This window comes from Ambystoma mexicanum, chromosome 6q (assembly GCF_040938575.1).
Source record: "Ambystoma mexicanum isolate Mex_15411 chromosome 6q, UKY_AmexF1_1, whole genome shotgun sequence".
In the NCBI taxonomy this organism is placed as follows: domain Eukaryota; kingdom Metazoa; phylum Chordata; class Amphibia; order Caudata; family Ambystomatidae; genus Ambystoma; species Ambystoma mexicanum.
This window is the reverse complement of record NC_090937.1, coordinates 765364660-765388368: the sequence shown is the minus strand read 5'-3', so window position 1 is coordinate 765388368 and position 23709 is coordinate 765364660. Positions and strand designations below refer to the sequence as shown.

General features: G+C 46.7%; 1 protein-coding gene across 4 annotated transcripts in view; it reads right to left on the bottom strand.

The window, feature by feature from the left end:
- TRIM2 (tripartite motif containing 2) overlaps positions 1 to 23709 on the bottom strand; it is a 601585-nt gene that overhangs the window by 248015 nt on the left and 329861 nt on the right. The window contains exon 1 of one of the 4 annotated variants that reach the window (XM_069631294.1): positions 11691 to 12157. The exons of the other annotated variants lie outside the window; for them this stretch is intronic. The gene's annotated coding sequence lies outside the window, so the exon portion shown is untranslated. Of the gene's footprint in view, positions 1 to 11690; positions 12158 to 23709 lie in introns of those variants that run through there. 4 annotated transcript variants of the gene reach the window in all.

Sequence of the window (23709 nt, the reverse complement as noted above, 5' to 3'; positions counted from 1 at the left end):
TGGTTCTGTAGAAACCAGGAGGTCAAGATGTTCCTGCAATTGAATAGAGTGGGCTCCAGGTAAAGAGCCGTCAGGGGCGAGCTGGCGAGCTTGTCCCTATGGACGGAGAAGGTTCTGGGCTCCTTTCTGCATCCTTTTTAGTTTTTGGAATGTGCAGATGATGTGTGTCAGTTGTGATGAAAGTATTTGTATCATAAATGGGCCCGTGCAGGTCCAGGATGTCTTTACAAAGGATGCAGCCTGGTTTCGGTTGGACTCTGGAAGACAAGTCGCCAGTGAGGGGCAGTAGCAGGCTTGCTGCCACCTTCGGAAAAAGCTGAGGTGGTTAAAGCGCCCGGTGTTGGAGGCCAAGGAAATTAATATTGTTAAAATTGAGGAAGGAGGGAAAACGATTTAAGCACCACTGCCATTTGCACGGCCTCTTGGCGCTAGTGGTTCATTAGCAGCGCGTTGTCGGATGGGCGTGCGTTTACCCAAAGAGGGAGGTGGGTTTCAATTTATTGGGCGGCTTTACAGCCTTACTCAACAACTGAGAGTGCAAGTTGTGGCAGTGCTGTAGTCCTCTTGCATGTGTTACCAGTGTTAAACTGCACTCATTAAGTTCGGGTACACATGCGGAGTATTATATAATGCCAATCAAAACAGTGACGTCATAAAACATCCAATTATCTGAAGACATAATTCTGTCCCCAACCCAGTGCTCCAACGCAGACAGTAAAGCGTTATACCCTTTGCCACAGCCATCATTATATATCTAATAACGCCCGTTACCCGACACTCGCCAGTCTAAACAATATACTCCCTGATGGGGCTCTTCAGTAGCTGTATCGAGTCCCGAAACCTACTCGGTAATGGTTCATGCTTAAGAACACTGTATAAACCAATAAGTGCCACGTAAACAACCACCCCCTTTCTGGTTTTGTTTTTAGTATTCCTCATGTAACCCGGCCTCACCCCTTCAGGAGTTACTATGGGTACACGTGATGCTATGTTCGTTAGCTTTTGTACTGCTCCCACCATCACCACAGTGGGCGCATGGCGCCGAGGCGTGCCTCAATATGGAACATAGCGCATCATAAATAGCTTTCTGGGTGCTTATCCGACTTGTAAACAGAAGTGAGGGTCAGTCACACGGGCACGCAGCCCGTATTCCGGGGGGCTTCCTGTTTTCCAGCCCAGAACGGATATATTTTCCTCTGTGGCAGCCAGGCAGATTAGACGTGCAGGAAGTGGGGACTTGACCCTGGGTGGTGGAACCCTAGAGAGAGAGAGATAGCGAGAGAGAAGGTGGATGAGAGCAAGAGCAGGGCGTGGTCTCTGGGCACAGCTGGAGAGAGAGATTGGAAGAAGGGAGAGTTCCTGTTGCTGGAGTGGGCAAGAGGTTCTTAAATAGCCCGACATCACAGGACTCCATGTAACGGAGTACCCGGGCCGCACAAAAGCTTGGTCTGAGGCCTCCTTGAGAGGCAACTGAGGGATGGAAAATTGGAGGCCAGATTTGATGGAATGCCTAGAGGGACCGTGGCACCATGGGGGTAAAGGGACAGACAAGTGGATAGGTGACTGAAGGTAGAAAGACAAAGCAGAATGACCCCAGTGTTTATTTCACAGGTCAGTCTGCTACCGTTCTCTTGCATGAGATCCACTGGCCACACAAAGGGTTAATTCATTTAGATCTTAGAAAGAGGTCCGCTATTCAACGGTGATCGTATTTCTTTAAGCTAATGTCATGTCCAGTTCGCTGCACCCACCATATAGAATCTCCCATGGAGGTTCCCAGGCATTAACCAGTATATTCATATTCATTCTTGCAGTAAGGCAACATTCCATTGCATTAAATGGGATTTTGCTCTATTGCATGAATGAATATACTTTAAGAATTAAAAAAATCACATTAATTGTGTAATTGAGGGCAAGAACCATCTTCATTGTAGAATTAAATATTGAAGGATGAAATCCGAATCAGAAAGACAGAACAAAGCAAACCTTTGCATAAGTGAAGTGTGGGAGGAGAGGTGATGCTGATCTAGTTTAGTATGTGTATAGAAGTGTGGTGCACCATTCACAATCACTACGTGGGTGCCTGTACACCCATACACGACCGGTGGAGACCCTGCCACTTGCAATAAAGATCATGATCGATACTATAAGGAGGCACTTCCGTATTGGGAAAGGACCGTAGGGCAGGATGGCCGGTTAGCAAGGCCAGTCTCCGTCTCCAGTTCTACTGCACAGAAACTGTCAGGAAACATTGAAAACAGCGCTGCACTGATGTGTACCACATAATAATTATTCTTCATGTATCTGTACATCAGGGTATATGTGCCATGATTTCATTGCTTACAAAGAGTTGACCTATGCCAAAAAAAGCATTGTAAACCACACACAAGGTCTTCAATGTAACTTGATGAGACTGGTGGCTAAAATAGAGGGCAGAGACAAAGCACCCGAACATTACAGGTGACTCGAGGAGGGCCAGGACATCTGCTCACCACAGAGGGATAGAAACTGTACTGTAGGTTCTCATGGGCTCCTTTTATCAGAATTTCAAATTTAGCTTGATTAAATTTCATTTAACAAAATGAAGGTGTACCCAGAGATGAATTGCTCCAAAACATGTTTGAATTGGAGGATGTGGATGGTAGCTGGGTATGGGTGACATTAAAAATAATCCATTCCAAAGCTTCTCATCGGTTTATGCCAATAAGAAAATCATGTATAGTACATTATAACAGGAGTGATACATAAGGAATGAAATAATAAGACACATTCGATTTATTAAATAAGGGGTAAATCATATTTAGGGAGGATAGTCGCAACAAGTCAAAAAAAATTGTCAGAATGAGGAGAATGCTAAATTGAATTGGGAAAAAAATAAACAAGAAGAGATACACACGTCTAACCAGTTTGCGTGATATGAATGGCACAAACACAGAGAAACAATAAATAAGGAAAGTAAAATTGATATCAATTGTTCAAGCAAGTTAAAATAATCAGTTAAAAGATCAAATTAACTGATCTTAATTCAAGCTAGAAATAACTTTGATGGACTATATGGTGGAATAAAAATGAATTAAATGATAGACTAAAATGTAATTACCAAAGAAAAAAATTAAATGAAAATATTGGTTTCTAGGCAACATATTTGAACTCTGATGGACTCAATGAAAGACTGTTATGTTTATCGTACATTTGATTGACACATAGTTTTGCATTCAACATGAATAAAATAATACATAGAATAACACTTTGAATCATCTATGGAGGGATTGCGCAAGGGCACCCACAATAGCCACATTTGGATAATTAGCAATAATGAATGGTCTGCTGTGTAAAACACCCTGGAAAAATGAAGTAAAATCTGGGCATTGGTGGCAACAGTATGGCCTTGTCGCCATAGGTCACACAGAATGGACCATCAAACTACTTCCTTTTCTAGTCTGAAGCCGGAATGTCTTGTTTCAAGGTTCTTATTATGAACTACATGCTGTTTCAACTATTTCATTTCAACTCTCCATCAGCTTAGCTGGAAGGTTAGAAAGCATCTTATAGTTGCAAAGGTCATGATCATGCGCATTGGCTTTTCTCGGAGAGGTGTAGCGCGGAATGTCCGAGCGCACCATCCCTGAAGTGAGGGGCCACTTAATGAAAGCATTCTGTGGAGTTGGGAACACTTGTGTTAGAGTTTGACATTTAAATATGTTTGGATGACATTCATCAAACATAGATCCGAACATTTACTAGACTTTACTGGGGTTGTACATCGTTCTAGAGGCCAGGCAATACTAGTCTTTTTTCTCTGTTCATAGGCAGCTTCTTGATTACAGTATTGAGAGCTAATCACCTCCCAAATCAGGAGAAATGTGATCGGCGTATGAAGTACCCTGTTCCTTGCCTATGCTGCAATATGAATATATGCTTTGCTGTTCCAAGAAAGTGAACTCTGGGAGAACCTTTTGCAGTACACCTTGCAGAGTGAGGGTGGGATTAGGGGAAAAACACGAGCGTGCGAACTGTGAAGTAGGGACCTTATCTCGTTCACTTTCCCGAGCAGTGTGCGGTTCAGGGGTTGCAGGATTCAGGACCGAGGGACTTAAGAGGCTTTATTTTCTCAAAGGTTACCCCCGAGTCACAAGTAAGCACTTGGCTTCAACATCCTTGCAATGTAGAGATGTCCATCTACTGCCCTGGCACCATTCTACCAGTTATGTTAATGTTAAAGGATAGTTATACTGCACACTATCACCTCCGGAGCGCTCCCTAGCGGCTCTGTAAGAGAGGAGGGAGGGGTTGTTAGCAGGGCAAAGTGGGACACAAGTATAGTGAGGAAGGAAGTGATGTGCTGTTGGCAGCTTCATTTCGGTTTGGCACCGTTCGCTGAGCATGGGAGCAGTTCATGGATCGGTAGATTCCCATGTGTTGTTGTGTGAGACTATGTGTGACTTGTCTTGTTGTTGTGGTGTAGTGAAGTGGGTGCGGTGTGCTGCGCAAGGAAGTTTTTTGTTTTTGTTTAGCATTTGAGAGATGTATGCAGAGCGGAGAGTTGAGGTTTGGCAGTTGGGTTAGTGAGGCTTTTTCTTATATTGTTGCTTAGGGCGTTCAGTATTCACCTAGTCACTCGCTGTGTTCTGCGCCAGTGGGCTTGTCTTTATGAGCCGTTAGGTGGTGTGAGGGTAGGAAAGAGGTGGGGCCCTCTTTCCTGTAGGGGTGAGAAATGTATGGTATTGGGTCGTTCGTAGGTCGCCAGAGGATGCATGTCGTCGCCTCCAGGGGATCTAGGGCTGGTACCCATCCTCCGATTTGTAGGAGTTAGTGAAACCCCTTCACCCCTTTTGGGTTAATAAGTGTATGGTATTAGGATCGTAAGTGGGTCTCCATGCGGTTGCCTGTCATTGTCTCCCTGGGTTACTTATGGCTGATTCCCTCCCTCCGAGTTATAGGTGGTCCCTGTCTCACTGGCTCCCTTCATGGCTTAGTGCTCTCTCGCCTGCCGTTAGGGCATCTGTTCTTAGTGCAGCCTAGAGTTGGGCAGGGGTTTGGGGGTGTGCATGTCCTGGGTTCACTCCTTTCCCAGCTTCTGCCTTCCGTGTGTGATCATTGTGGCCCATTTTATCAAGGAAAAGGGCCCAGAGAGGGGATTGGGAGGAGTATACAGGGCTGTCACAAGTTGTGGTGAGGTCCGGGGCAAAAAAATGGTGAGGCTCCCTTACGATTTTTTGCACTGGGCCAGCAGCAGCACCACCGCAAACAGGAGATGCGAGAAACCTCCCCTTGAGTTTGTGTGGAGGAGCCCAAATAGGGTTTATTTATTACAACTTTACTTCAAAAATGTATACCGCACACCTACGGACCCGGAGGCTTATGGGCGCAACAGACATACATATATGCCCTGTGAGATGGCGTCAGGGAAAAAGATTCTAGCACAAGCTAGCCCTGCTTATTAAGTACTTAAAAAGAAATAAAAAACACTTATTTTCAAGTTTTCCATGGTACTGATCTTTCTGAGCTCTTCTTGGAGGGAATTCCAGGCCATAGGCGCTGCTGCATCAAAAGCATCTTTTTTCACTTGAGTAACTAAACATTACGTCTCTTTTAGCTGTTGTGTGTTATTCGATCTGAGCGCTCTTGTACTGGACTTTACAACTAGAGCATCACTCAAATCAACTACAGCAAAGTTAGATTTCTCTACTGAAGAAAGGTTTATGCCAGACTAACTTCTGTATCCTACGCATAAATATATGTAGGATGGAATGACAGCTTGTGGTGCGTGATGCCAGAATTAACGAGCACCCTGCCCCTGTGTGCGCGTTAAAACACACATCTAACAGTGACTGATAGATGATGTAAAGTGGGGGGCTGTTGAATTTCTGACCTGAAGATGGTTAAATGTTTGTTCCAATTATGTGGGATCACCAGAGCACAGTGAGGGAGCCCAAACCAAGCAAGGGGTGCTTGAAGAGGTTTCTTGCTCCCAAGAAAATGTTTGAAACATTGGGTTAAAATGATGCAATTTACGGCGCTTTCTTTGAAAAATTGGGTAGAAATCCATACGGTTTGAAATTGGTTTTATATGGAAGCACATGGAAAAATCCAGCACTGAGAACTGGAGGCGAGTTGCACATTATAAAAATGGTTAATAATAATAATAATAATAAGAAGAAGAACAACAACAACAGTTGCAAGTCACCAACCTGCACAGGAACATTTTCCAATACATTTCATGCCACCTTTGCCCACCTCACAACATATGCTAATATAAAAATATATTCCCATTTATGTCCATGCAGGCTGCACCAATATATGCCATTATTACCATCGGAGGACCCCCAGCCAGTAAAAATCCCATGCCATAGAAAGTATGTCCAGGCTGACTGTGCACCATAAATGTCATTAATGACTAGACTGGCCTAGTATGTTTGCTTTACCCTTGATGCACAGTCCTGTGCATCAGGGGTAAAGCAAAACAAGCATTGGCAATGCTAAACGTTTCGCCTTTTGCATAGGCATGGGAAATGCACTGCTGTATTGGTATTAACTGGCCGTTGATGGTAGCAGGTGCAAAATGGTTAGAGTACCTGAGCATCTAATAGCAGTGTCTGGCAAATGCCTAATATGTATGCACAAGCCAAAACTGTTGGCTTTGCCAATTCTTGTTCTAGCAGGACTTCAGTGAAAGACATGTGGTGCTTTTAAATCAGGTGGTTGAAGGCAGGCCTGGTCAAGACATTTTTATTACACCAGTAGCATGTTTACAACTCCAATTAAGTCATTAACTCTCAGAAGACTGCTTTGAGAAAACACTCGTAGACACTTTGAGGGCAACGTTTGATGGTAGGGCTGGATTAAAGCTAGCTCAAAGAGTTCCAACGAGGTGGTGTTTTTGGTGGGGGCAGGCAGGAACTGGGTGGAAGTTGCCGTAGGGATTAGCATGGCCATGGGAAGTCAATGGGTGGGAAAATAACTAAACAACACCTACAAGCTTTGTATCCCTCCTCATATGCCATTTCTTCCTATATGTACTCAGTGCTGTCATTAGGACGGATCTTCCCAGATCCGGCAAACAATATCTCCACAGATCTCAGATCCAGTTTCACAATTCTGGAAAATCTATGTGCACTATACATTTATTTTAGAATGCAGTGGTGCGTTTGTGTTGTTAACTATGTCAGGCAGTGATTTGAACGGTGGCCGCTAGGTTCCGAAGTCAGACACTTCCCCAGAACACCACTTGAGGGATTGAGCAAGAGCCCTAAGCAATCTCTTGTCAATGTTGCACTGTACTGGAAATATCTATATGCATTTTTTAGGTTCATAATCGGTGCAGATTTTGTACTTTGCTGACATGATAAATCCTCTTTGAGGAAGAGGCAAATATTCATGGGGTGACTAAAATACCTGCCCTACATCCTCCCAATACTCCCCCTGGCTGGGCCTGGCCCCTTTCCCTGTCCTAAGTGGAATGCCCCAGTAAAAAAAGCCCATTTCCACCACTGTCTGTTCTCTAAAGCAATGGTATTGGCTTACAAAAGTGCCACCTAATAACCCAAACTGAAAAGAATGCTAAGCAGTGGTGCAACACCATTGAGCAGATCGTGCTCCTGTGCCCTCCCGAAAATGTCAGCTTTGTTGGCTCAATTTGGCTACATGGCCTCCAACTTTGAGGCAGAAGGCATTTTTCGGTGTGTCGCCAGCCCTTCGCTCTTATAGCAAAATCAAGAGACACTGACAGAGCGTTGTATTTGCTTGTGAGCGAGCGGCAGCAGCATCAATCATGCAGAGGCCAAAAGCCTGCCCATGCAATATCAACAGACTCACTTTGACGAAGCCAAAGTGTTTGGTTCTGGGCTCCGTTTTTAGATGGCCCATGTCTCCAGTGATTAGCATAGCATTATGAAAGTAAACAGCCTCTGAATTGGGGTCAAAGTTATGACTAGTGGCCAAAGGGAAGGTGAAATAGCTATTCAGCTTCCTAGCTGGGCTCGGGGAATTGGGAGGGAAGTGGGAGCAGGGCTGTCTGAAGATGTGGCAGGGCTGGTGTTGGCCCATTTCTTTTTAATGTTTGGGGGCACCCCTTGCCTTAAAGTTCGGAAAATTAGGCCATGGTACCTGTGGAGTGCTTAAATCAATAATGAAATCACAATAATTCAGCTAGGTAGTTAAAAGCTGCCGATTATCAGTAGGTTTCTATGTCATAAGACTGCCAACACGGGGGCAGCTGCTTGTGGGCCCATTTCAACTATAAAAGCTGTACGGTCCAGATTCCTGGGTGGGGAGACCGACAGCTCAATGGGTTTATTGGCCCCACATTGGCCTCACTCACTATTCCCTTTCAAAATTGTCATCCAGCCAGCCCCCCCTAAAGGTTTGAGGCTGGCTCCACCCCTTCCTGACTGACTTGCAGAGCCAAGGTCAGATGGAACAGGTCACAGATGTTAAACAGTGCCTGGAATTCACTGTTAACAAAGGCCCTGCACTTACTAAAGCATTTCACTGTTAGCACCTGCATACACATGCATACATGTTTAGACAATTGAAATCTGGATGTGGGGTTAGCACTTGCATGCCAGGGGAGTGATTAGATGGGAAGTGGTGACACGAGACAGTTCATTCTCAGAGCAGTCCCTAAGTGTGTCATTCCGGAAAGAGTCCTCTCTTGTCATTCAGCATGGTTACGTCATCAGCTGAATAACGGGGAGGTGGCAGAGCTCACTTCTGAGCCCTGCTGTCTCCCATTATTTTGCTGTGTTTTGCGTAGCCCAAACAGCAAAACCATTGCATGGGCAGAGAGCAGCCCCGTGTGAATAAAGGACACGGGTGGACTGTGCTGCCTTATACCCAGGCGAGTGCGCTGCAAGCTCCCTTCCCCCAAGTGCCAGGCCCGGAGCAGTTGCCCCTCCTGCCCCCTTGTGACGGCCCTGGGAGTATCTTTGGAGCTACACGATGTGTTCGGACCCCTCTGCCCACCATTTACCTTCAAATTGACGTCCTCATACTGCGCAAGCTACTTAACCAAATGCCAGCCATGTTCTGCATGGATGTTGATATGGCTAATATGATGGGTTGGGGAGAAAGGGCTTGTGCCATTTGTTCATGCGGAAAAGACCACAGTGGCAAACATGCACATGTTGTTAATGTCAGTGACAGCGGAAACAGGTGTTTGGAGTGACACAACGCTGGTATCTGCATGGCTTCATAGTGCCGTGTTCGTCTCTGGACACAGCTCGGGTAAACAATATTCCATACCCTGGCGTCTCGATGAGCGGTGCCGTAAACGCCCATTAGATATGGCCAGCGGGTGGAAGGTGTGGTCGCGGGTGTGCTCCAAAATGGCGCATCTTATTACTAGATGAATAGGGTGTGCCATACACACACAAACGGAAACTCTATAGAGGCGTTAAGTGTGCTTGTAATTTGTATATCAAGTTGGTGGTTACTTAAGTAAACCAAGCACATGTTTATATCTGTGTGCCTGGAGGCTGAGCCGCACAGGTCTGCGGTGACGGGCGGGGGGTGGGTGGGTGGGCTGTGCCGCCGGAAGGTCCCCAGGCGTTCCCTCGCCACCTGCAGAATGTTAGTGTTTCCAACACTCCTGCCGGGATGCTCCTTTCTCAGACCTCGGCATTAGCTATTTCCGATCAAAAAAGAGCCTGGACTACGAGCAATCGGGCCACTGTGAGCTAAGGGTGGTGGCATCGCCTAATTGAAGAACATCTCTACATCAAAATGAATGCCCAGGGGCAGGCGCGAACAGACGTCTACAGCCTGCTGCAAATGGCGGACAGAGTTGCTGCCCAAAAAGGGCCCTAGCACCTCTGACAATAAGATATATGTACTAATGGGGAGGAAAGCCAGGGGTGCGCAAGGAATGCACCCTGGGAAGGGCTTAACCCCAGCCAGGCTGCACGAAGGCATTGTGGTGCCCCATTAAGAACGGCACGCTTGGAAGAGGAGCTCGCGGTGCCACAACATTCGGGAAAATAGCCCTGTGTCGGATGTCAGTGCCGCAAACAAACCTCAGTTCGTGATTGTGGGGGGCAGGGTGACTGGCATGGGCCATTGTCCACGGGCAGTGAGGCATTCGAAGGCAGGCCTGTGCCACTTCAGCCTGCCTGCATATGCTCCCTGGAAGGAGCTACTTTGGAATAAAGGAAGCGCGCCTGCATTCTGCCCGGAAGAGGACCACGATGGCATCCCCTGTTTGAATGCGCTAGATAGCGCCTAGCACATCCATCCCATGGAGCATGTCCTTGCGCCAGAAAGCCTTCCGCCCTGCCTACCAGTGTGCAGGCCCTTATGGTCCTGTGTTAAAAAAGGGGATGACATGGGCATATGATATGATCTGAGGCGTGAGGCTGCCATTCTCCTGACAAAATGCCCTGTTACGGTGTGCCCTGGTGACATGGGCATATGGTATGATCCGAGGCATCCCTGTTTCGGCGTGGCGTGCCCTGGTGACATGGGTGGGCATATGATATGATCGGCGGCATGCGGACTGCCAGACTCCTGCCAAGATGCTCTCTTACGGCGTGCCTTGGTGACATGGGCATATGATGTGACCCGAGGCATGCGGCTGCCATTCTCCTGCCAGGATGCATTGTTACGGCGTAGCGTGCCCTGGTGACACGGGCATAGGACCCCAGGCATGCAGACTGTCGTTCTCCTTCCAAGATGCCCTGTTGGGACGTGCCCTGGTGACATAGGCATGATATGAGGGATGCAGACTGCCATTCTCCTGCCAAGATGCCCGGTTATGGAGTGCCCAGGGTTCCAGCTTCAAATCAACCTCACACCACATAATATTCAGAAAAGCAGTACAAACTCACCTTCCTCCTAGCTATAAAAACACACACACATGCGGTTCAAATCCCCATTTTAGCTTTCTGTGATCTTTACCCAACGCTGGCAAGCACTGGGCGTTAACGCTTCCTGCGTCCTGCTCCCATCCTTCAGTTCAACAGCGGCGGCAATTTACAGCGGCGTGAAGGCCGAATGGGCGCTTTACAAATGACACTATTTGCCTGATTTACAAAAGCGGTTTACAATGGCGCAATCCAGATGCAAATCACGTTGCAAATCAGGGCCTACAACACAAGGCCTTCCAATATGGCAACCGCATGGCGTGTCTGCCAGAACGAGAGGGGGCATCTTTCGAGGGTCCGGTGATGGCCTGCTCGCCGTTCCCGCAGCACAGCTCCGCCCTGCCCACGCCTGCGAACGAACCGTCCCCGAGCTGACAATCAAGGGCGGTAATGTCTGGGTGCGAGCAGCCGCCGGGCCTCACAATCATGCATTCATACATTATGAATAGCCAGGTTTCCAATGGCGACGGCGGCGATGGGACCGCCGGGCCTCGGCCCCTCCGGAGATGCTCAGCTGCAAGACGTGGGAGCAAGTCCCCCCCGTCAAAGATCGCCTCTGTTCGCCAGCCTGCTGCCGAACAAAACACCGAATCTGTTTACAGCAGCAGCCGGGCAAAAGCTGCTTCCACAAAGACACCCAACCCCAAACCGTGCCAGCCACTGCGATGACAATGGCGTGGATGCCAAGGCGAGCAGTGCACTCATGGCAGCCCACTGCATCCCCCTGCCTAGAAAATGCATGCTTTAAAAAATGCAGTGTGCTCGTCCAGGAGAAAAACGAGCAATACGATAAATCACAGCACAGAGACAAATACGGAAAGGGCCACTTACCCATTTCTGCATAAACATGCACATCAGCACCAGGCAGGTGTGAACGCTGTCGCCTGGCTCCTGCGCGAGACCCCCAGAAATGCGTGCGAAAGAAGCATCCTTCTGGTAGATGTCCGATGCCAGCCGATGCCAAGAGACGCAGCGTCAAGAGGTGCCCTACCACAGCTGGGGACCTGTCACCGGAGCAGACGCGGGCGGAGGGAGGCTGGCCGAGGTGTTCACCCAGGGCAGGTGGGCGCAGCAGACGGCATCGACAAAAGGAAGCCCGGCGCACTCGTCATCAGGAGAGAGAGGGGGGGGGGCGAATGCTGGGGCTGCTGACTAGGGGGAGACCCCGAAACGATCAGGCAAATTAGTATTCAGTGCCTAGCTCCGTTATTCCATCACCCGCCCAGCCCGTGTTGGGAGACTGCAGCAAACGGTGCAAGGCATCATGGGATAGGATGCAGCAGAGAGCTGGGATGAGATTCGCTGTTTTTTTCCATAAATCAGCGATCAGCTGTTTCAGTGCTCAGCGGTCCACTGGAAGGGGGCGCCACGATGTTATATTACAGTTAGTGGAGGGGGGGGGGGGCAGGGGGCGGGGAGCCGGTCCGCACGCCAGTCTCAAAGGGGAAGGGCCAGCGCTGGGAAGCATGGCATCCCCACCAAATCCCAATGCACTCTTCACCGAGGCTTATGGAACGCCATTTCCAGCCCTTTAAGGATTATGAAAAAGGGAAGAATAATGTAACTAATGCAAGCGAGCGCGCCCAGCTGCATAGATTAACCCCTTTTCAGATGGGAAACAATTCTTATAATACTATTAACATCTTTTTTACATTTTAAAACAAAATCATTATTATGGTATTTATTGAGCGCGGGCCTAGCTTCTAGAAGCCACAGAGCGCTTTACGGAGTTATACAAAAAGACAGATACACAAGAGAGCGCTTTAGTGCCTCGTGCTGGATTCCTCCTTAGTCTAAGCACTAATAGCTGCCACATATTATCACCAAACTGAATTAGTACTCAGATTATTTCAGAAGGATGAAGGGCTGAATCAGCACCGCTGGGATTTAGACGTGCAGGATGGCCCACTGTTAGAGGCGAGCACCCCCAGCCTGTGAGCGACCCCTCTGTGTACTGTGAGATGGATGTGCTCTTTTCCTTCTATGGCAGACAATACAAAACAGAAAGCAACGTGAGAGTGATTCAAATTGCAACACCCCTTCTGTATTCCCAAGCCAAACATGTCTGCAGACTGCAGAGATGCCTTCTAGCTCACCCCCCTACCCCTTGCCTTTATTTTGCACAGCCTTATAAAGTGTCAATTTTAAACTCAATCAGATTTTAAAATGGAGCACCCTGTCAGAGGAGCATGCATTTACCTTGGTGATGAAAATATTGGAAATTAACTAGAACCCTCACAGTCTACAATATTTTCAATTGACTAGAAACCTCATGGTCTGCAACATGTGGCTCTCCAAATAGTTTGAGCTACCACTCTCATTTTTCCTCACTTCGCCTGGTGGGAGTTGTAGCCCAAAACGTCTGGCGCCCCAAAGGATGCAGACCCCCAAGGCTTACTGACTTATCACAGATGTCTAGCAACACATTAGCAATGCTTGAATGGTACCCGCTCCCATATTATCCCAGGGTGTATCATGGTTGATAATGGGTCTAAGCTACTTGAGCCGTATAGTCTGCGCACTCCAAATGGGCTGACGGTGCAGGTTTCTTTTTGGTTGTGCTGTAGGTGCCCTAAGAGTTTGCATCCCTTGATTTTGGTGGGGGCTGCACTGTTCTGTCACCTGCATATTCTGCTGGTGAACATGGCATTGCAAATCTCGTGTGTACTCACACTCGTGCATTAAGCATCATAGAGGTGCCACGCAGATTTTGGGAGTTGCACTGCAATGTCACATCATGTTTGTGTTACGGCAATATTGATGCATTTGTCATGATCATCCTGGGTTCAATGGTCATTGCAGTGGGACATGAATCCCACATCCTTGTCGAAACATGTCATCGCAAGCATCTACAAGTTTTTTGGTATTTCAGATTTGAGATACTACGCATTGGTATCATTACCAACAGGACCTTCAGCATTGTCACAGATGTGAAGCGGGAGTAGGGATCCTCGGGGAACCCCATCCCCGCCCCGCCAAGTTCATGACAAGACGAAAGGCCAGAAAAACCTCCATCCGCCCATTCCATTTCAGACGAATCCCAAATACACCAATGATTGACAAAAAACACTGAGATGTACCCTCTCAGTCAGCCATACAGACCAGGTGCAGTACAGATCTATCCATGCGTGGGAGAAGAGCCGGAGACCATGGTCAGAGACACCTATATGGACAGCTTGGACTAAGCACCAAGAAGCAATGCTACTGACGTCATTCGAGACACCACGACATAGCAGTGTTAGACATGAAGCACATGTGAATTCCGCACTACACCACATAAACACATACTCGAACACATGAAGAACATGAGTGCACAGTTCTATGGTTAGAGGACAGATACATATACGTACTATCATTGCATTGCTTTTATAATTTTATCATTAGCCAAATACAGTAACGCAGAAACCGCAAGTCACAAGAGATCCTGAGCAAGTTAGCTGATGCTTAAAGCCACTAATCGCATGGACATACAGGAGTATATATGGATCCTGATCAGACCACATATAGCTAACCCGTAGGAAATATAGTATAACATGGACAATGTAGAAACCGCATTATAAGGTTCAGGAAAATTACAGCAGTCCTCACATCCCTGAGCAGGAGACGAGTAGAGCCAATTCAGAATGGACAGAGAGCAAGACGCGTGAGACAGGACCCACAGCCAAGGTCAAGAGATATGAATACATTGCAATCCCCAGACGACAAAGGAATCAGCTGCAAAGAAACTGAATAAATCCTCAAAATTAAGAGTTGCAGAGCTCGATTTTGTGGTCTCTAAACACGTGGTACAGCCGAATGAAACAATGGACAGTCTTCCATGGTGGGAAAGAGAAGCCAGTCCCAGCAGCCAGATACAGATCGCAACAAGTGTTGCTACCATGAGGAGAATATTCTCATAAGGCAAGGTGGTTTACATACGTTACAATACAGACACAGAATTGGAGAACATGATCTATCTCTGCCTTTACTGTACTCTTGACAGACACCTGTAAACATACTGGGATGAGACATTATGAGCAGACTAAACAAGACTATTTCATTCACAGACAAGGGAAAGGTGTGCTCCACACCAGGAATACACACGCTCAATGTAAGAGAGATTGTTGAAGCGTATTGTGGATGGAGGGTACAGAGGGGGGTGCCAGTGGACGAGGAGATGTTCCAGTACAGGACTGATATTGCAATTGCATGGCTCCCAGGGACTGCAGGGAAAATGTGGTGGGTTCTAAACGAGTACCTATTCAGTCATGAGATACCATTGGACGAGGAAGAGGGAACCATAGTCCCAATAGAAATCGAGGCAGTGACAGCAAGAGAGGACTGGATAGCGATACATTGGATGGATGACACAGGACGAACATGGAGAGCAGTGATCGCAGTGGCAGAAGGGTGCAGGTTGACCACAGTGACAGACGAGGAGCTATTCAGCGAACTGAGGTTAGAGACAGAGATGGTGTTTGAGATGAGTGTGAATTACTGGTTAAGTATACACTACAGGGAGGTACCACAGAGGATGGCAATGGTGCTGGAAGCGCCACCCCCATTCTGTGGGGAGGATCTGACAAAGGTGCACAGCACCCTTTGAACAACAAGTCCCTATGATGTGGGGCTCTTAAAGAGCATAGGGGGAGTGAAGATAAAACAGAAACCAGGAGCAATTTTACCAAGAGTAAAGCAGTACCCACTCACAAAGGAGGCACATGAGGGCATTTATGAGACCATTGCAGCACTAATAGAGAGAGGCATTCTTGTACCATCAGAGTCCCCATGTAACACGGTGGTCTACTCAGTGAGAAAGGCGAAAGGAGGTCGTGGAGTTTTATCCAGGACTTAAGACATCTTAACCACATTGTAGAAGCATAGTATCCTCTGGTTGCAAATCCAGCGACAATCCTATGCAGAATTCCGGCAGAAGCTGCATGCTTCACGGTCATTGACTTGAAGAATGCATTCTTCTCGGTACCACTACACCCAGACTCACAAGATTTGACTTCCTTTCTGTATAAAAACCAGAAGTGGAAACATACAAGAATTCCTCAAGGGTACTGGGAGTCACCATCTATCTTTAACAGAGTGATACAGATGGCCTTATGCAATATGCAGATGGAGAGCACAGTTTTACAATACATATATGACATTTTGATTTGCAGCAAGACAGAGGATCAGTGTAGGAAGGACTCAGTGCACATGCTGATAGTGTTGGTGGACAAGGGTAAGCTATAGTACTGTCAGAAAGAGGTGCTATGCATTGGGCAGACAATCTGCCAAAATGGCTGACAGATTACGCCAGAAAGGGCAGAGACAATACGAAAGATAGCTAAGCCCACGACAGTGAGAGAAATGCAGCAGTTCTTAGGGTTGTGCAAATACTGCAGAGCATGGGACTTTGACTACAGTACATACACAAGGCTTCTATTGGGCGCTCTGAGGGAAGCAGATCAGGGACACAAGACACTGACATGGACAGCAGAGATGACTGATGCATTTGACATGCTAAAGCAAGAAATATGCACAGCACCAGTGTTAGCGATCCCAGACTACAACAAGGAATTTTTCCTGTTCTCACACACTGATGATATGGTGATGAAAGCAGTACTGACACAGAAGACACGCATGGGACACAAACCCATAGCCTACTACAGTGGGAAGCTTGACCCAGTAATGAGAGGACATTATCAGTGCGAACAAGCTTTGCCAGCTGCCGCATTTGAAGTGGAAAAGTCAGCAGCAATCACCATGGGGTGCACTAACACACTGTATGTGGAGCACGCTCTTTTTGTGATACTGCACAAGCCAAAGAGCACACTGATGACACAAAGAGCAACAGGGTATGGAGTAATACTATCAAATGCATCTCTGAAAATAGTGAGGTACAGACTTGTGAACCCCGTAATTTTTCTAGAAGTCCTACAAGAGGGTGACTATGTACATGACAGCACAGAAAACATACAGCATTTAGTGACACTCACAAGGAAGATGAGGATGCACTTGAGGGGGGAGACGTGCTTTACATTGACGGGTCATCAACTATTGACCAGACAGATGGGTTCAGGCATACAGGAACTGCAGTGGTGAGGTTGAAGGAAGATGGGACAAGTGAGGTACTGACAAGTGCGGGATTACCATCCCATTATTCAGCACAAGCAGCAGAACTAGTGGCCCTAATGCTAGCATTGGAGCACAGCAGGGGAAAGGAAGTGACAGTATACTCGGACTCAGCCTACGTGATGTCCAAAATGCACTCATCACTGTCACGATAGATCAGGAGAGGAATCAGAACGGCAGATGGGACACCAGTACAGCATGCACTTCTATTGGGCAAACTGATCGAAGTAATTGATTAAACATCACCGGTAGCAATAGTGAAGTGCCAAGCACACACTAGAGGGGAAGATCCCATCTCAAGGGGAAACAAAGCAGCAGATTTTGAGGCAAAATGTGCAGCATACTTTGGGGAGCTGCTGGAAATGGAGACAGCTTCAAATGCTCAAGATTGTGCCAGGAACATGGTACTAAAGGAATGGTCCAATGCATTGCCAGAAACACAGATCATGGAAATGCAGGGAGCTGCACCCAGGGAAGAAAAGGAATTGTGGACTAAAAGAGGAAATACAGTATCTCCAACAGATGCCCTATGGCGGCAGAATTACACAGGGAAAGTGGTCATACCACTAGCATTATTGAACACTGCACTGACACAATTGCACCACCCAACCCACACGGGACAAGAGGTAATTGCTGCCCGCATTGGAGAAACATGGTTCTGTCCTAATTTGGTGGAACATGTGGCTGAATTCTTAAGTAATTGCTTGACCTGCAAGCAATATACAGCAGGGCATACCTTCAGAGTTGTGAGAGGAGCCATACCTCGACCAGTAGGCCTGTTCCAGTATTTGCATGTCGGCTGCGTTCACATGATCCAAGTGTGTCAAGAATACTGCTACATGATATTGGTTGTGTGCCCATTCTCCAGGTGGATTGAGGCAGGTCGATGTTTACATCCTGATGCCCTTAGAGTGACCACATGTTTGGTCACAGAAGTGTCCGCAAGGTGGGGCATGTGTGAGGTCCTGTGGTCTGACAATGGCCCTCACTTCGCCAATGAGATGTTCCAGCACATCACCACGTTGCTGGGCATCCAACACAAATTCGCCTGCGTGTACCACCCGCAAGCAAATGGGTGGTGTGAACGCCTGAATGCCAAAACACAGCAGAGCATAATGAAAAGTTGGCTGCATGGCTTACCTCTTTCTTTGTTCACATTGGGCAATAAGGCTGGGTCTGACCACCATTTAACAGCCCATGAGGTGGTGACAGGACGACACATGCAACTCCCACTGGCTCCTCCCACAAGACAACTGAAAAACTGTGAGGGTAGTGCAGATTTGTTAGAACAAGAGATGTATGAATACATTACTTCCTTGATTGCTAGTACGTCTTTTATCTCTCACCAGATAGGACGCCGTTGGGGCTCAGAAGACAGCGGAGAGAGCAACTGTGACAACACACCAAGAGACTCAGAACTTAAGAGACAGGTGTGGGGGACCTATTGTGGAACCTTATCCGCTGCTGTAACGCACCAAGGTTCACTGGTCTTCACACTGTGGATAAGGTAGTCGGCCCAGCAGTTAAACTGGAAGGGAAAGCAGTATGGAATCACATGTCTGACATCAAGCCCTACAAAGCAGCGGCCTTACCTGGCAACGTGTTCAATAGGGCCAACGATCAGCGGCAAGAAGAGCAACAAGACGATTCTGAACTTACAGTGCCGAGTGGAGGACACCCAATGGTTACTTGCTCACGGCAGCAGAGTTAGGGACTGGACTGCAAATTGATTTAGAGTAAGGAGACACTGTCTGTTGGTTATTTTATTCTCTACACAACTTCGATGAGAAAGACAATGTAACAGTTGATGATTGTTCATGTTGCCTACTGCCCACCACCCTGATACTTTCTCAAACCAGTTTGTCCACACTGTGAGAAGACCCAGTAGGTTCAGAGCACGATCTCCCAGGAGTGTATTACCTTGCCTTTATACAATATTTGTCCCAAACATATCCACAACTTGAACACAGCACCCCTCCCATTCTTGCCACATTGAGTGGGAAGAAGTGTTAGTCTTTGCCATTAATGACTATTTAGTATGAAGGGCTTAAAGAGTTACTTACAATACTATAACAATAACAATAACACATTTCTTCTTGCATTTCAGGTGGGCAACTATATCTTCAGGCTGCGCAAGGATCAGCATCACAGGTAAAGATGGGTGAAATAAGAAAGAATGTGATTATCCTGTTGTTTCTCCTTATTCCTAGTGGAATTGTTGTGTTTATATCTTGGAGGATCTCCTTTGTTGCCAGTACTACCGCTGTATCCTCTACTAACATTCCCCCAACCTAAGCAGGTGGAACAACTATTTCAGGTGGACAGGAGAGCACTGCAGACATGGTAAGGAGTGGTAAGCGCAGTGTTGACACAGACATGAAAGGGGTTAACATGCATCTCACTGACACTGCTCGAGTGTCTAACATGTGGTACAAACACATGACCAAAGTAGATAAGGAGAGCTGTTATGTCTGCTCATTAATCGCCTATGCCATGATTGCCTCCAGAACATTCATAGCAACTGAAATACCATCAGCCAGAGCACAATGCTTGATGTACCTCTCGATGGTGACAACTCGAGGAAGGTTCCAAGGGAAGACAGCAACATTGAGGTGGATGTCCCGAGCAACATTCCCGCATGAAGACAATTACATAAAGACATTAGACATAATTAACAATTATTGGCAGCTGGACGAAGCCATACAGTGTGTCACTGATGGGCCCGAGAAGGGAGAAACAAAAACTATAACACTAAAGGAATTGCCATGCCTATTGACTAGAGTGAAGGAAACAGGAGCAGAGCCTGGATGCTGGGAAAGGCCGCAGATACTTATGTATGGCCAAGTATACACAGAAGATGGATGGATGTAGTGGTGGAGAGCAAGGCGCTCACAATAGCACAGTCCCCAGTGAACAAGGTACAGGAGGATAACGACAAGTGCCTCAAGGAGTGGGATGCGAGCGCAAAGTTACTGACATGGGTGGAGAATGAAGCTGGACCAATGCCAATAATACCCCTGAAGCCACCAGCACTGTGTTACCAGAATAATGGGGAAATGGAAGTTGGCAAACATGTAGGATGCCGGAGCATAGAGAAGCATGCAGCAATAAAGGCAGGCACAGCAGTACTGATGGACCACTACTGGGCATGTGCATCAAAGGCATACAAGAAGCTACCACCCAACTGGGGAGGAGTTTGCTCGTTGGTACAGATCTATATGCCGTCATTGGTCGTACCGCAAAAAGATGTGAAGCTCGATGAGTCTCCAAAGATGGACACTAACAAAAGGGAGAAGAAGTCTGTGGAAGAGAAACAAACAGACAAGAGCGAGAAGCCAGCTGAATTGAGCAGAGTTCAAAGAGGAGGTCATTACTTCTCAGAAACGTCAAAGACAGCATTGGATGACGTTCCAGCAGAACACAGGTGGTTCAGCAGGATGACAGAACATTGGGAGCTGATGGTTATGATCAACTCCACCATGAACGGGTTCAACGCAATAAAAGAAGAGCTCCGAGCAGTACGTTTGGTGGCACTCCAGAATATATACGTTCTGGATCTGCTCACAGCAATGGAAGGAGGAGTTTGCACAAAGATTGGGAGTTCCTGTTGCACATTCATACCTGCCAATGACAAAGACAATGGTACCCTGTCAGAAGTGATATTTAAGCTATCCCAGATGCATGCCAAAATGGAAGAAGAATAGAAAGGGACTGGAAAGGACTAGAGCTGGATAGCGTACATATGGTCATGGATGCCGCCATGGCTGTCTGATGGACTAAAAGTGATAATGGGAGCACTGGTACTGGCAGGAGTGTCAATGTGCGGGATAAAGGTTTTTTTAACTAAGTGCAATAAGATGGTGGAGGAAGCGATCGGGATGCAGGTCCTGATGGATGGGAACCTAGGAGGAGCGAAGGACGAGATTGTGGCAGAAAGAAACACACTGAGAGAGAGAATCGCAATATGTGAAGTGTTCCCGCTTGGAGCAATAAAGTTGGACAACCCATTTGATGGGAAGTATTATGAAGAGATGTGGGTGTGGTGCAACCCAGAGGGAGCGTGCTGTTATATGGAATGGACTTTCGATGATCATGTGAATTACTATGGACACCTCAGAGGAATAACGAAGATATGGCAACCAAGAGTCAAAGGATTGACGTATATGGATGTGGTCGACAGGATGACCAGAGGGGGGACTGAAGAGGGAGTCGGAATCCTGTGGGAACCCTCCAAACCCACCAAGTTCATGACAAGACGGAAAGGCTAGACAAACCTGCATCCACCTTTTCTATTTTGGACGAATCCCAACTGCACCAATGATTGACAAATAGACTGAGAGGTACCCTCTTAGTCAGCCATATAGATCAGGTGTGGTACAGATCTATCCATGCATGGAAGAAGGGCCAGAGACCGTGGTCAGAGACACCTATATGGACAGCCTGGACTAAGCACCAAGAAGCCATGCTACTGACATCATTAGAGACACCACGACATAACAGTGTTAGACATGAAGCACATGTGCATTCCACACTGCACCAAATAAACACACATTCGAATACACGAAGAACATAAGTGCACAGTTCTATTGTTAGAGGACAGATACATATGCATACTGTCATTGCTTTTATTAATTTATCATTAGCCAAATGCACTAAGGCAGAAACCACAAGGCACAAGAGATCCTGTGCGAGCTTGCTGATGCTTAAAGCCACTAATTGTGTGGACATACAGGAGTATATATGGAACCTGATCAGACCACATATAGCTAACTCATAGGGAATGTAGTATAACATGGACAATGTAGAAACCACATTATACGGTTCAGGAAAATTACAGCAAGCCTCAAATCTGTGAGCACGAGATGAGCTGAGCCTATTCAGGCTGGACAGAGAGCAAGAAGCGTGAGACAGGACACACAGCCAAGATCAAGAGATATGAATGCATTCCAATCCCCAGATGACAAAGGGACCAGCTGCAAAGAAACTGAATAACTCCTCATCATTAGGAACTGCAGAGCTCGATTTTGTGGTCTCTAAACACGTGGTATAGCCGAATGAAACAATGGACAGTTTTCCATGTTGGGAAAGAGAAGCCAGTCCCAGCAGCCAGATGCAGATCGCAACAAGTGTTGCTACAGTGAGGAGAATATTCTCATACGGCAAGGTGGTGTACACAAGTTACAATACAGACACATAATGGTTCACATTACCTTGAAGAGGTACACTGCGAGCTGTGAACTCGTTCAAGTCCCAGGCCTGGGGGATCAGCTCTAGCCAATCACAGTTTAGCACTCATGGGGTGGGTAGCGACATGTGAGAACCAATGGTAGGCCCATTAACTTTGCAACAATGTAATAGTGAATTGGGGATGGAACAGGCCAGCCACCTGATGTGTAAGAGCCAGTAGAATAACATGTATAGGTGACATATAGGTTATTAGACTACTGACGGCCAATCCCGCAGATCGATAGGTTTTTGGAGAGAGGCCCAAGTGAGGACAGAGTAGTGATGTGTTTCTAAAACTGCCCTGCGAGCCAGGAGAAGCTGTGAAGTACTGGAATCCACCTGTGTTCTTGTATTGATTCCTGTTGGGTTTATTTGAAATAACCCACAGTTTGAACTTGCTTTTGACTCTGTGTAATCTGGGGGAGGGAGTTGGGCTCTCCAAGTCTGAGGACTTCCAGCATCGCTCTCGCATACCTGGGAGTTCGTCACAACAGATGGCCTTAAAAATGCACAGAAAAAGAGTAGATTTACAGTGCTTTATTAAGAATGTAAGCAAATGGTTTTGGAAGGATGGGTTGTGTCAGAGAAAATGAAGTGCAGATAGATTTCTGAAGTGAACTGACAACAGAGAAACCTTTCTGAAAGAGTAAGAGAGGCACCATTCACAAAAGTATACATACTACCAGATTTTGCCACTTGCTCGCTGCCATCATGAAAGGCATGCCCCTGTAGAATGCGAGATGCCAATAACTGCACGCGCACCTGAGAACATTTTTCAATGGAGTAAAAGTGAATCCTACGAACTACCACCATCGCTAAGGACTTTGAAATTGATTATAGAGACTGGCTGCTTGATACTAAAGACATGTGGAAAAATGCATGGGAGTTGGAACTATGCCTTATATAAAAGACAAGTCCAAGAACTTTGGAGTGCAGCCACATCAAAAAGAATTCAATAGGCTGCAGAACACATTGAAATGCAAAAGCCCTGGATTTCATCAAAGTGATGTCCTGTGCACCAAAACACTTATTTTTCCAGCCTTGAAGTTTAAAAAGAACTGAATTTCTCAGCATATTCCTATAATTTGGATCCATGTCTAGAGGAAACAATATCTGTCATTTTAAAGAGTGCTCCTTTACTTGCAATGACCGTACCTGCTATCTATTTGGTTAACCAAATTATTACAAAGTATAATGTGAAAAAATGAAGCAGCATTTACAGTTCCATTTCATTCTGCCATGCATGCATGTCACTCTGAATCACACTATATTTTATTTAACTTGAAATGGAACAAGTAACTGTATTCAGTGTGGAGAAGTGAATCCCCCATATAAGGAATGCAGTCATCAGAGCCTGAGCACAAGCTCAGACCTGTTACTGTGGTCATGTTCCTGCCTGAATCCAGTTGTAACCAGACTCAAAGCTAATGAAAGTCACTTTACAAACCACACGCGTATTAGAATAAAAAATCACAGGTTTTGGGTTTACTTTAGCAGTATTTTGGAAAATAGCCAATTC